At 43.0% G+C, this 14519-nt stretch overlaps 1 pseudogene; it reads right to left on the minus strand.

The window, feature by feature from the left end:
- Positions 1–14283, minus strand: part of LOC115005996 (carboxypeptidase M-like) — a 16047-nt pseudogene extending 1764 nt beyond the window's left edge.
- Between the last annotated feature and the right edge of the window lie 236 nt (positions 14284–14519).

The raw sequence follows: 14519 nt of genomic DNA on the forward strand, positions 1-14519 counted from the left end.
ACTTTATATAACAGGAGGAAAGGCCAAACAAATAATCTTAAAAAACTAAATACCAAAACATTGTCATTGGATTGTTGTGGACCACCTGGACACTTCTAAACCGACAGACATGGAGTCATACGGCTGTTAGAGAACTTCAATTTATGTGTGTGTGTGTGTGTGTGTGTGTGTGTGTGTGTATGTGTGTGTGTGTGTGTGTGTGTGTGTGTGTGTGTGTGTGTGTGTGTGGTGTGTGTGTGTTTTTACCTCCGTTGCTGCTGTCGTAAGGATAACTGGCCACAGCGCTCCTCCATGAAGGTTCGCAGAGAGAACAAAGCTCTCAGACCTCAACCAGCCAATCAAAGCTCTGACCTGAAACACATCACACAGCAACCAGCCAATCACAGGGGGGATGACATCATACTGTACACATTTTTAAAGGATAAGGCTGCTGATACTCTGAACTTTTATCAAACAGTACATGAAAATTAATATGAAATAATGCGTTTGTTGGGGATTAATCCACATTTGGTGGTGGAACATGTGCGGATCAGTGATTTCTTTTAACAACAATGAAGCTCAGAGGAAGAAGATATACCAGGCGTTGATACACACACAATAATATATATGTTTACGCATCTGAACACACACACACACACACCACACACACACTAACCTCTGCCTCCCGCTCTCCTCGTCGAGCTGCTGCTGCCTCCGGAGAGAGGCCCAGCGAAAGCATCGGGGAGGAAGTTCCTGTTTAGATCGATGCCGTTATAGTTTCCCCTGAAAGATCCAGAGACAGAGATGTTCACTGGGAACCGACCATGAGGCAACGTTCCGGCTCTGAAAAGAGTCTTAAACCTGCATCTCTGTGACATCTAGCAGGGGTCGACTCACTGGTTCTATAGAAGTCTATGAGAAAATGTTTCTACTTCTCTGTAACCTCCAGCAGGGGGCGACTCACTGGTTGTATAGAAGTCTATGAGAAAATGTTTCTTCTTCTCTCTTGATTATTACCTCAGTAACATTTTCCTTATGAGTTTCTCAATCTGTAGTTTCAAGTCTTCTTCAAATGATGTTCATTTAGCGTTAAAATAGAGGATTAAAGCATCTCTTTTGTCCTTTAGGGCGGGGCTACTTGTTGTACTTAGTGTCCTGTCACTCATGATAAAGGTGTTTTGTAGCAACGCGTATCCGTGCCACAGTGTACATTCAAAGAGCCAGGAACTTGATTTGGGGGTTTTCGTTTCACAACTTTAACCCTTTCACTGTGTTTTCACTTCATGAAAGTTAACTGCAACATTTTGGTCGCATCAAAATGTGAAAATGTCTTTTCTCTTGTTGTGACCGGGGCTCCCTGATTCCCAGGATCCTCCAGGAAGTGAGTGTCTTTATTTATACAGTCCCGGGGGGCGTCTCACTGCGGGAACTCTACTTTTACTTTTGATGCTTTAAACACATTCATCTGATAATTGGTTTGTTTACTTGTAACGTTTTTACGTCCATTAAAATAATAATACCCCTAAACAATGATTGTGTGTGTATATTAAACTAGAATGAATAAAAGTTACATTTAATTCAAAAACATTAAACATTCACTGAAGTGAAGCTCCAGTGAAACGTTTCCTTGTACGGTTTGGAAAGTGGTGACCTCAAACTGACACACACACACACACACACACACACACACACACACACCACACACACACACACACACACACCACACACACGTTTACATTTAAGGGGATGAAATGTGATGTAATCTTGAGCATTTAGTAGTTCTCTGGTTTATTTGATTAAAAGTTGAATGAAGTCTGGTGCTTCAGAATGAACACAAACTATAACTTTTATTAAACTGTTAAACGTTAAACCCATATCTGAACACGAAGATATAAGGGGTTAATGTATTTGAGTTAGTTTCTATAATGAGGCCGTGTGAACAGATTTACTGCAACACAATCACACACGAGAGACTCCTTTATACAGAACATTAGAAGAAGTCAAAACACTTATAATTAGATGCTTAGAGGCTTTTACCGTGACTGTAATCTGTGTGTGTGTGTGTGTGTGTGTGTGTGTGTGTGTGTGTGGTGTGTGTGGTTTCCTGCTTATCAGAGTGTTTTGGCGTTGAAGCGTGACTTAGTTTAGTCTATAGACGTCAAACTGTCGTTTCACGTCTCTCAACTTTAAAATCTTGTTTTAACATGTGGTCTGACACACACACACACACACACACACACACACAACACACACCCACACACCACACACGCACACACAGCAGCTGTTTTATTTTAGGGGTTAGTTAGTTTGAATTCTTTTTTAAGTGTGGTTGTCGGCGGTACTCAGTCAGAGTATCTCGTGTATCTCTGCTTCTCTTCAAAGTCACCAGGCTCCATTGACAAAAACAGTGATTTTACTTCACAGAACAGGACAGATGCTGGTCTGCTGCCCTGTTCTGTGTGAAGAGTAAAATAACAATGGAGTCTGGTGGCTTTGAAGAGAGCAGAGATAATGGCTTCAGTCTCCCTGTCTGACCGCAATAAAATAGTGTGTGTGTGGGTGTGTGTGGGGTGTGTGTGTGAGTACCTGCCCTGGCTGTACATGCAGTCTGTGTTGGATGCATCGAAGCCGTCGGGGTTCATCGTCGGCAGGATGTGGACGCGGGTGCTGTTTCAGCACCTGCAATGACCACGTTTCGTTGTTACGGTTAACCACGCACCAGGTCGTCGATTAGCTGTAGCAGCAGCACCCGGCCGAGAACCTGCACCACACACCACACACACACACACACACACACACACACACACACACACACACCAAAGCATAATTTTAAGTAAATAATGAAGGAACGACTTGATTTAAACACTTCCTACAGTTTTCCAACGATTGTATTCTGTGTGTATAAGTAGCTACACATACATGGAAATAACAGAATATATTCAAAGTAAAACACACTGAAACTAACTTAAACTAAAATAGAAAAGTCAAATATTGAAAAGTAATTTTTGGGTTTTAAGAAGTTTAGTGTCACTACTATTGTTAAACTTCTTGTGGTCACAGCTGCTCAGGTGTTCCTCCACCTGGCATCTGCTTTGTTTTGCTAACATGACTTCTGTGGAGGAAGGTGATGTCGTGAGTCAGCGAGCAATCGGAAGGTGATCCAGAGACGAGTCAGAGGCTGTTTGTGAAAGACTTTGTGAATGAATGAGAGCCTCAGGAGGCCGAACCAGAGAAGGGTGGGAAAGGTGTGTGTGTGTGTGTGTGTGTGTGTGTGTGTGTGTGTGTGTGTGTGTGTGTGTACAAAGCCGCAACACACACGTCAGGACTAGCGCTTGCCTCTGGCCATCATTTTGTTTTCCTCCAACACTCGTCTCCCTCTTGTCTCTCTGTACTGCCGTCACACTACGATCCCACGTGCAGTCGAACCAGAAGTATTGTGAGTGTCAACGCCTGCTGAAGTATCTTCTTCTTCTGCGCCGTGGAGCCTCGGACATGTTCCTTCATCACCATCAACACACGCACTGTTCTTCATTTTGACTTAATCCCACATGAACCGTCCTGCACCGGCGGAGTAATTCTTGTACATTTTGTGGGTGAAGTTTCCCTTTAAGTGTCAGAATCAGCTTCATAAATCACGGCACGCTACTCTTCAGTGATGAAAGATTCCCGTTAGAAACACACTGACAGGCACTTCCCCTTCTAACTCCAACAGGTTTATACCCAGATCTCCCGGTGCAGCCATGTTTACGCTGCTGTGCATTAGCAGATGGAAGCTTGTGTTCAGTGCGCCGCACTTTAGTTCAAAGCGACACATAAAACGTCGGCAGAAACAATAACAGTTGCTGAGCCACAGACAGAGAGTGTGTGTGTGTGTGTGTGTGTGTGTGTGTGTGCAGATACCAGCTGAGCAAACGCTCGCCCACGTGCAGAAACACACAATGTTCTTTTGTACAAATACAACTATCTATTAAAGAAAACAGAAGTGATGCGGAGCGTGTCGACAGGCTGCGTGCTGTTCTGGAACTACAACTGTCAATTATTAGCATGATGATTTGTCGTTGACTCTATAAAGAAAGAGAAAGTAGAGTTATAGCCTGGCTGCCGTTTGCCTCCGGCATCCAGTCAAGTTGCAGTTTACGTGCACGAGCGTCCAAAATGTCAACATTTCAATTCACTTGATGTCGTGCATGAGAAGGAGAAGCAGCAGATCTGCACACAGGAGAAGCAGGACACGTTTCACACGTTGAAAAACAATAATCGATTATCAAAAGGAGCCAAAGTTAGTGCGATTCATCCTGCGGGAGGACATGAATGTGTGAAACAACTTTATTGACAATCCATCCAACAGACAGTCAGAAACCTGCACCAATGCTGCAGAAATATGTCGTTGAGCTGCAGAACTACAGGACACATTCGTCGCTGCTTCAGAGTGACGGCGTTTGTGTCGCAGCGAGACTGAACGTTACCGACAGATTCATCCGCTGACATCGGACGTGTTCCTCAATCAGGGTTTGACGTCGACGTTGTTTGCTTCCTGTGTTTTACTAAACAGTTTCCTCCCGCGTGCAAAAAACACAGATACACCTTTTCCTGCCACAATCAGCAGTATTTATAAACAGCACGCATGTGAAGGTGCGGAAATGTGAAATGTGATTTCATATTCTTCGTGTGACGTATGCGTGCGACGCCATGTTGGATGATATACAAATCAACAATGTGGTCTAAAGCGAACAACAACAGCTCCGACTTCTTCAAAGTACGTGACTCTCTGGATCCTCTGCAAAGACAAGATTCAGAGGGAAAGTCCAAATGTGCGGCCGTGACCCGTACACGCTGAAGCCGTCGGATTATATTGAGGATTTAGATTCATTACCCGCCGATTGAATATCCGGATATTGTGAACTACCTTGTGCTACAAACGTCGTGGGCAACCAACGCACACATGAAGGCATACAAGAGCTGAGATGCTTCTAATGTCTTTGTTTCTGGCTGGGTTCGAGATACACCGCTCAAGCCGTGGTTTGTGAGTGAGAAGAGATGTTATCCTCGCTAACGTAAACATAGCTTTAGCATGAGCTCTTACCAGATATAAAGTGGACGCCACACACACGGTGAACTGAACTTCTTCATCTGTTAAGTCCTCACGAGTTATGTTGCTAAACCAGCGTACGGCGTTCAGTAGACAGTAACTCATCCCTCTTTTGTGGATCATTGTTTGTGATGATTGTAGGAAATCTAAAGAAGCGTTTCTCTGGGTCACGAGTAGCGTTATGACCACAATCATACACTGCGCACACGTCTGGCATTTTCTTTCAATCTTAGACGTTTAAATACAAAGAAAATGACGAAGCGTTGCAGCAACTCACACGTGAACGGTCGCCGTCTTGGTTGTGTATATCATCCAACATGGCTGACTTCCGGGTTGGGAAATAAGCGTGACGTCACATGCACACGAAGAATAACTTGTTTTGTTTGGTCGAAAAAAAGCTAATCACGTATAAAATGTAAATTTCATTCAAAGGTGAACAAAGCTCCGTGAAGACGTCACCGGGGACGTTATTTAAAGTTTCAGGTCACAAATGTAAATTTCCACATAAGAAACTTCTCAGGTTAAAACAGCAGATCACATGTGAAGATGCACAGCTCACGCGTGATTTCATGAGCCATGAAGCCAATCACATGTAAGTGAATGTGATTCACATGTGACTTGAAAAACACATTTAATCTGAGAGAAGAGCTTCTCAGGAATAAGATGCACGGAAGACTCTTTAACGTTTCCACAGAGGCTCCATTCCTGCTGTTCAATGTGTGTGTGTGTGTGGTGTGTGTGTGTGTGTGTGTGTGTGTGTGTGTATGTGTGTGTGTGTGTGTGTGTGTGTGTGAGTGAACTCAGTGAAAAGGCCTTTTTCTGGAAGTTTCCTCTGACCCGACACACTCCACTGACTCTGTTTGCCGACTGTGTAACACACTGTGTAAGTGTGTGTGTGTGTGTGTGTGTGTGTGTGTGTGTGTGTGTGTGTCGAGGCGTTGACTTGTCTATTTAAGGACATTTCCATTGACTTTCACACACACACACACACACACACACGCACACACACACAGTGTGATCAGCAGTCGTCCGTCACCACGGTGACCAGATGCCAACAGCTTCCTTCACACACATTTATTTTCCACTTATTTATTTTGTCTTATTTAAAAGTGTGTGAGCGGATTACAGAACATTTACTCGAGTACTGTTCTCACAGTAAATGTTGTTTAATGGAGTATAAATAGTCTATTTTAAGGATAATCTCAGTTTATAATAATGTTTTGAGGGAATGTCTTTAAAGAAGTCTGCTTCAGTTTGTTTTACACGTGGTGGAAGTACATTCACTCAAATACTGCACTTAAGTTCTGAGGTTCATTAATACTTCACTACATCTCAGAGGGAAATGTTCTACTTTCTCTAGTTCTTCCTCCTCTTCCTGTGAGCTCAACATGTGTCTCCAGATGTTTGTGATGAAGTTTCCTCCAGATAAATAAAGTGTTTAAAAAGCCTCTCGATCAGCTGGAAGATGATGTCACAAAGATGGAAACTGTTTTTCTGAGGAACTTATGAAGAGTTGACTTTTTAGAGACAAAGATACAAAACATGATGATGTTATAGAATCTGATGCATCGTGTACATTAAACTACGACAGGATGTGAAGGAGGGAACATCTGCAGCAGGAACGTCTGCAGCAGGAACATCTGCAGCAGGAACATCTGCAGCAGGAACATGCTGACAAATATGAGAAGAATGTCCAAATAATATGTCAAATATCTCCGATAATTATGTGAAAACTGTACGAAAAAAACAATCATATGACGTTCTTATAGAATCTGATGCATTGTGTAGATTACACTACCAGCAGGAACATGTGTACACGGCACTATGCAGACGATGTGAGCGTCTTAATGAACGGATGGTATGAGATTTATATTCCCTGCTGTTGTGTGTTGTGTTTGAACTGAACTGTCAATAAAGTTATTTCCTGTCGCTGTTGTTTCTGTGGAATCTTAAATCCATAGATTTGTTTCCTAATCTTGTCTAATACTTTAAGGTTGACTCAGCGTACTGTCTGTTTGCAGCTGAGAATAACACACACACACACACACACACACACACACACACACACACACACACACACACACACACACACACACACACACACGGTCTGTCGTCTGAATACAAAAGTGTGTGTGGAGTGTGTTTGACTCTGAATGGCTTTTGTTGATCTCTTTAGTCTCCTTTTAGTCCCACTTCCTGTCAACAGGGAGGGGTCCTGTGTGTGTGTGTGTGTGTGTGTGTGTGTGTGTGTGTGTTCACTCACCTCGTTACCATGCATGTTAGCCACATATTTGAACTCGGGGATGCCAACGGTGTGACGGCTCGGACTGAGACCGAGAGCCAACACCCACAACTGCTGACCTGAGAAAGAAAAAATAGTTTTTACTTTTAGAGCTAAAATCCCCCAAAAATCAAGAACAGTTTGTCTTGTTGTCGTACAACATGTGAGGAAATATCACAAATGAATGAAAACTGCTTTGTGTTTATATCTTTGGTGCAACATGCACTGACGCAGACAGAGAGGGGGTGCAGGGGGTCTGAGATGAAGTCTGCAGCCACGCTGTACTTAGACACAGTGTTGCTATCAGCTAAATGCTAACATGCAAACTGTTTACCACCGTATCTTGGTGTGTTAGCATGCTAACATTAGCACTGAACACAAATGGGAGGACATTAGCTCTGCAGATATGTGTTCATAAACCAGAAGATATCGAGACATTAAAACATCTGTTTCCTATCCAGAGACGTCGTACAACACACAACATATAAAAGTGTGTTAAGACACATTTATTAGAAGCTGTCGTAGGAAAGAGTCTTCCCTCCGAGCCAGAGGTGAAGTTCGGACATCTTCCTTTAACACGCTATAGACTGTTATATATAACAGGGTTAAAGAAAGTCACTGGAGAAGAAGTCAAAAACAAAAGAGTTTATTATAAGTACAGCTCAAAGGACCCAGCCGGCTGAGCTCTGACAAAGTTAGTTCTTTATAGCTGAGTTCACGCGCTGCACCGAGGACGAGGCTCAAAGGTCGTCCAGTTCTCGTACTAATCAATCAAACTGTTGTTTTCTCCCCTTCTACCTCTGAATCAGCACCTGGAGCCTCCTGACATCAGGTTGTTAGAGGATGTCATCGGGTCTTCAGCTTAGTTTAGGTCAGTCGTGCTCTTTCCACAGGCGCATGTCGCTCCTCATCTCCTCCTCGACACACTAAAGCTTCATAAATCTGTTCATTTCAATCGGGAGAGCTTCTGTTCTCTCACGAGTCCAGCGCTGTTCTTCAGGCCTTCGCTCAGCGGTGCTTCCACAACCAGACGAAGTATAATGAATATTATACTTCATGGTTCTTTTACACACTTTCATCTTATGTTTGATAAGATGTGAACGTTGCTGGATAATAATTCTCCAACAAACCGATGAACAGAAGTTTTTCATTTGACAGATTGAGGACGTACAGTTTCAGACTTCCTCACACTCTGGGGCAAAGGTTCAGAGTGTTTTATGATGCAGTGGACTGAACTTTCCTTCGTGCAGATACTCTGAAGGTTCTGGACAATAGAAAAGTGTTGAAAGAGTCTCTGGATTATTAAAAGGTTTGTTTTCAAAGACAGACAGAAGCTAAACTCCGGAGCTAATATTTACCGAGAGGAGTCGATACGAGCGACTCACTCGTGTGGTATTCACGACTTCTCTCAGCTGATCCATGGAATCATTAACTGTTGTTTGAAAAGGGATTTACTGACTCACAACCTTAACCCCTTGAGCACAAAGCAAACTGTGTGCTCACTTTATTAAATATAAAAGCACGGACATCAGATTTAAAGGCCGAACAGAAACAACTTCAGAACATGCAGCGAAGCTTCTTCACCAAACAGCTGAAGGTTCCTGTGACAGTCAATGTTCATCAGGAAGAATGTTTACGTGACCTCCCGTTCTTTAATCTGATTATGAAAGATGAAGATGAAGATGAAGATGAAGGTTTAGCAGAAGTTTACTTTAGTTTTCACTGCTGCTGATTTTTAGTGAGTAAATGTTTCCATGTGAACACAACGACTCTGACAAGCTCTGCAAGCCACAGCAAGTATGTAACACACACACACACACACACACACACACACACACACACACACACACACACACACACACACACACACACACACACACACACACACACACACACACCACACACACACACACCACACACACACACACACACACACACACACACACACACACACACACAACACACACACACACACACACACACACCACACACACACACACACACACATACACACACACACCAACACACACACCACACACACACCACACACACACACACACACACCACACACACAACACACACACAACACACACACACACACACACACACCACACACCACACACACACACACACACACACACCACACACACACACACACACACACACACACACACACACACAACCACACACACACACACACACACACCACACACACACACACACACACACCATACACACACACACACACACACACCACACAGCCACACACACACACACACACACACACACAACACACAACACACACACACACACACACACACACCACACACACACACACACACACACACACACACACACACACACACACACACACCACACACACACACACACACACACACACACACACCACACACACACACACACACACACACACACACACACACACACACACACCACACACACACACACACACACACACACACACACACACACACACACACACACAGACACACACACACACACACACACACACACACACACCACACACACACACACACACACACACACACACACACACACACACACACACACACACACACACACACACACACACACCACACACACACACACACACACACACACACACACACACCACACACACACACACAGACACACACACACACACACACACACACACACACACCACACACACACACACACCACACACACACACACAGACACACACACACACACGTTGGATGCAGGCCAGCTGGTGTCCTAGATTAGCTCAGATTAGCTGTGTGTGCGTGTGTGTGTGTGTGTGTGATTAGCCAGAGTAAACCGTCCCGCAGATTAAATGAACCAGCGTTTGCTGTCCTGTCATATGTTCAAACAAACACCAAACACACTGACACTTTATCAGTCAACCTTCATCCTGTGTGTGTGTGTGTGTGTGGTGTGTGTGTGTGTGTGTGTGTGTGGTGTGTGTGTGTGTGTGTGTGTGTGTGGTTTGTGTGGTGTGTGTGTGTGTGTGTAACCTGCCTCTTTTATCTTTATGATCTTTCATGCAAACATGTCAAACATTCAATACAATCAAGGCGCGTCAGGTTACCTGTGACAGACGGGCCGATGCTGTACAGGTGAGTGATGTCGGGGTTGGAGGCGGTGAGTTGGAGGAGGTACTGCTCCATCTCACGGTTGGTGTGGTAACGAAACTCCAGCGTTGAGGCCAGGGTGAGGACGAAGAGGAGCAGGAGGAAGAGGAGGAGCGATGACATCACTGCAGTGCGACCTGTGGGGACAGGAACAGGAAGTTTGAAACGACGACAGGAGCCGCAGGTGTGGCGTGGGAGCACATGGAAGACCGATAAAAAGAAAACAAATTTTCATTGTTGTTGATATTCAGGCAAATCTGTCCGGCCACCTCAGCAGCAACATTACAGGGTTAAATCCATCTGATGAAAGATGTGTTTCAATCCACGACTTGTTTACAGTTGAGCTTTTACACCGTTATGCGTTGATGGGGGATTTGTCTCGTCTCACAAACAAGCTCCTCGCTGTTCCCTCGGCATCCGTAAGTGTTGCATTACTGCTGTCTGCTGGACTGTCACTTAGCCATGTATCAAAACACGCAAGACGGAAATGTCACTGAATGTCGTGCACGTGTGAATGATGAAAATCACTCGTGAAACACCAGTTATCAGGTAAAGTAAAGTTATCCTATAGACCGAGTGTCTGTTTACGTTCAGTGCTACTCACGGTAACAATCAAACATGTTTGTATCAAAGGTAACATCGACTAGCCGTCTTCTTCTTCATGACTTTGTGGTCACATTGCTTAATTTCTTGGCGCGTTACCACCGTCAACAATCAGTTACGTTTTGCCCGCCTGCTCGGGCGTGTGCATTATGCAGGAGAAACAAAAAAATATTTTGTGCTACTTGTCGTCAAGAACTTCACATTTAAACCTGCAATTGTTTGGCTACTTTGGGGGAAACAAGTAGGGAACAGACTACTGACATGTAAACAGCTGCTTATTTCCACATCCAGCAGTTACAGAGCAACATGAGGAGTCTTTGTGTCGACCTGATGAAGTGAAGTCACATATTCTGTCTCTTTTAGCTCTTGTTTAGTGAACATTGGCTTTTTATATCTTTGGTAGACTTTTTTTGAAGCCCCAGAAAACCTATTTTCTCAATTGGCTTCTTATGATTGAATCCAAATGAGAAACGATGTCACCTTGGGCTTTAGGAAACCGTGACAGGCATTATACTATTTTCTGACCTTTTATAGACCGAGTAGTTGATCACTACCGAGAGAACATAATTGGGAGATAAATCAATAATGACAGGAACGGTTACTTAAAGTCCTATTTCACTGTGTCTGAAAAGAAGAATACGATGTGTGAGAAAAAGAAATGAAATTGAATCTCGATGGCGCTATTTGTCTGCTGGAAGATGCCTGTGAACTCACAGACAAGCAATTATCTGGTGCAGAGGCATGCTGGGAAGTGAGATCAGAGCAGCTGTAGAGAGGCAGAAGCATTCAGTTCAGTGAGTCCAGGGTGACTTTCAAACCTGTCAGCAGGAAGAAACTGATGAATGTAGATATGCCTGTTTTTATGGATGGATTACTGAACGAGGCCTACTGGTAACAGGCCCGGGAGCCCAAAGTGTCAGGAGCCCCCCGGGCATTCATCTAAATCAGGGGTGCCCAAAAAGCTCGATCGCGATAGAAAATATACCAACGGAACCACGCACCCCCAGAAATTCAAGTTTTTTGTTTTTTTCTTGCCTTGCACATAATATCACTCAAAGAGACATGTAGGAAGAGATTCAAAATAACCACAAAGAGGCAAAATGACCAAAGAGACACAAGATGGCTCAAAGTCAAACAAAGAGAAATAAAACAAAGACACAAAACCAACACAAAGAGACAAAAAAAACAACACAAAGAGACAAAAAAACTACAAAGAGACACAAAATCACCACACATACACAAAACAACCACAAAGAGAAACAAAACGACCACAAAGAGACACCAAACAACCACAAAGAGACACAAAACCAACAAAAGAGACAAAAAAAACTACAAAGAGACACAAAACCACCACACATACACAAAACAACCACAAAGAGACACAAAATGACCACAAAGAGACACAAAACAACTATAAAGAGACACAAAACAACCACAAAGAGACACCAAACAACCACAAAGAGAAACAAAACAACTACAAAGAGACACAAAACAACCACAAAGAGAAACAAAACAACTACAAGAGACACAAAACAACTACAAAGAGACACAAAACAACCACAAAGAGAAACAAAACAACTACAAAGAGACACAAAACAACTACAAAGAGACACAAAACAACCACAAAGAGAAACAAAACAATCACAAAGAAACACAAACACTACAAAGAGACACAAAACAACCACAAAGAGAACACAAAACAACCACAAAGAGACACAAAACACCACTACAAAGAGACACAAACAACCACAAAGAGACACAAACGACCACAAAGAGAAACAAAACAACCACAAAGAGACACAAAACAACTACAAAGAGACACAAAACAACCACAAAGAGACACAAAACAACCACAAAGAGAAACAAAACAACCACAAAGAGACACAAAACAACTACAAAGAGACACAAAACAACCACACAGACACGAAACAACCACCAACAGGCTAAACAACTATAACGTCTGTGTGTCCTGATCCTCTGAGAGCTGCCGGGGCCCGTTGTCTCATGAATCAACTGTTTTTCTCTGTTCACTAACAGACAGGTTGGATTACGTCTCTGACAGTAACTGAACATTTGTCCCGGACACGCTGTCCGTCCTGATCTGCTGCCTGTCAACTTTTCTTTGCAGGAACTGTAACCGATGTGTAAATGTGTGATTACAGTTGAGTCGTCTGTAGACACCTTCAGGAACTCTGTCAGCCTTTACAAGCAGGACTGTCACTGTCTGCACCTCAAGTCTGCAGATCACTTTAGATAAGAAATAATGCTTTATTAGTCCCACAGCAAAGTGCAACAACATAAGCATATAACATATAATATGTAGAGAGACTGATTAGTTTAATCCATTTCTTTGTTTTTGTGTATTTTACTTAATTACCTTTTATTGTAAATTTAGTTCAGCCAAATCAAGTTTAATTCAGTTATTTTAATTTAATCTTAGTTGCATTGGTTTTATTTGCTACTGGCTAGTTTGTCTTAGATTAATTTATTTAAATGTCTTTCATGTGTTGAATAAGTCTTTATTTAAGTGTTTCATAATTACACTGTGTAGTTTATTAAAACTGCAAGCAGACGTTGTATTTTTATGCAATTATTATTTAACTTTTAATATTTATATTAACTGTAAAGCTTTTTTATTTTGAAAGGTGTTATATAAATAAGGTTATTATTATATATATTATATATTGTATTATTATTACTAATGCATTCACGTGTAATTAGCATTTTACTGGAGTAGTTGGAGGTATATATTGTACTTATAAAACATGATAAATGATGTCCTACATCACATCTTATTATGAAAAGCAGGCTAACGAGTCACTAAAGCTGTCCGACAGAAGTACAGGAGTACATATTCAGATGTAGTGAGGTACAAGTACAAGTAGCAGAGAATGGAAATACTCCTGTAAAGTACCTGACACGTGTAGCTGCATTCCACAACATATATCAAATAAGTAACATACAAGTCAGTAAGTGAAGGTTGACTTGAGCTTCTCCGGATTGTACAGGGACTGTAGGAATGCAGCTGATTGCGGATCAATATCAGACAGAGAGATCAGTCCCGACGGTCAGAGGTCTTACCGGTCCGCTGTCTGTCGGTCCTCCGGTCCGTATGTGACTCCGACACCGACCAGCACCGACCAACACCGACCAGCACCGGCAGAGTGACTCCTGCAGAGGTGAGACAGTTTTCAGTTAGTTTGTCTTTCAATGAATGTTACTTATTCACCAGCGGGTATCCCTGTCTCTCTCCAGGAGGGGCGGAGCTTAGGGGAGTGTACGTGTGTGCGCGTACACGTGTGCGTGTGTGTGTGTGTGTGTGTGTGTGTGTGTGTGTGTGTGTGTGTGTGTGTGAGTGCGCAGATTCAACAGGTTTATGAATGAAACAGACGGATGATTCATTCAGTTTCAC

This window comes from Cottoperca gobio, unplaced genomic scaffold (assembly GCF_900634415.1).
Source record: "Cottoperca gobio unplaced genomic scaffold, fCotGob3.1 fCotGob3_42arrow_ctg1, whole genome shotgun sequence".
Classification (NCBI taxonomy): Eukaryota; Metazoa; Chordata; class Actinopteri; order Perciformes; family Bovichtidae; genus Cottoperca; species Cottoperca gobio.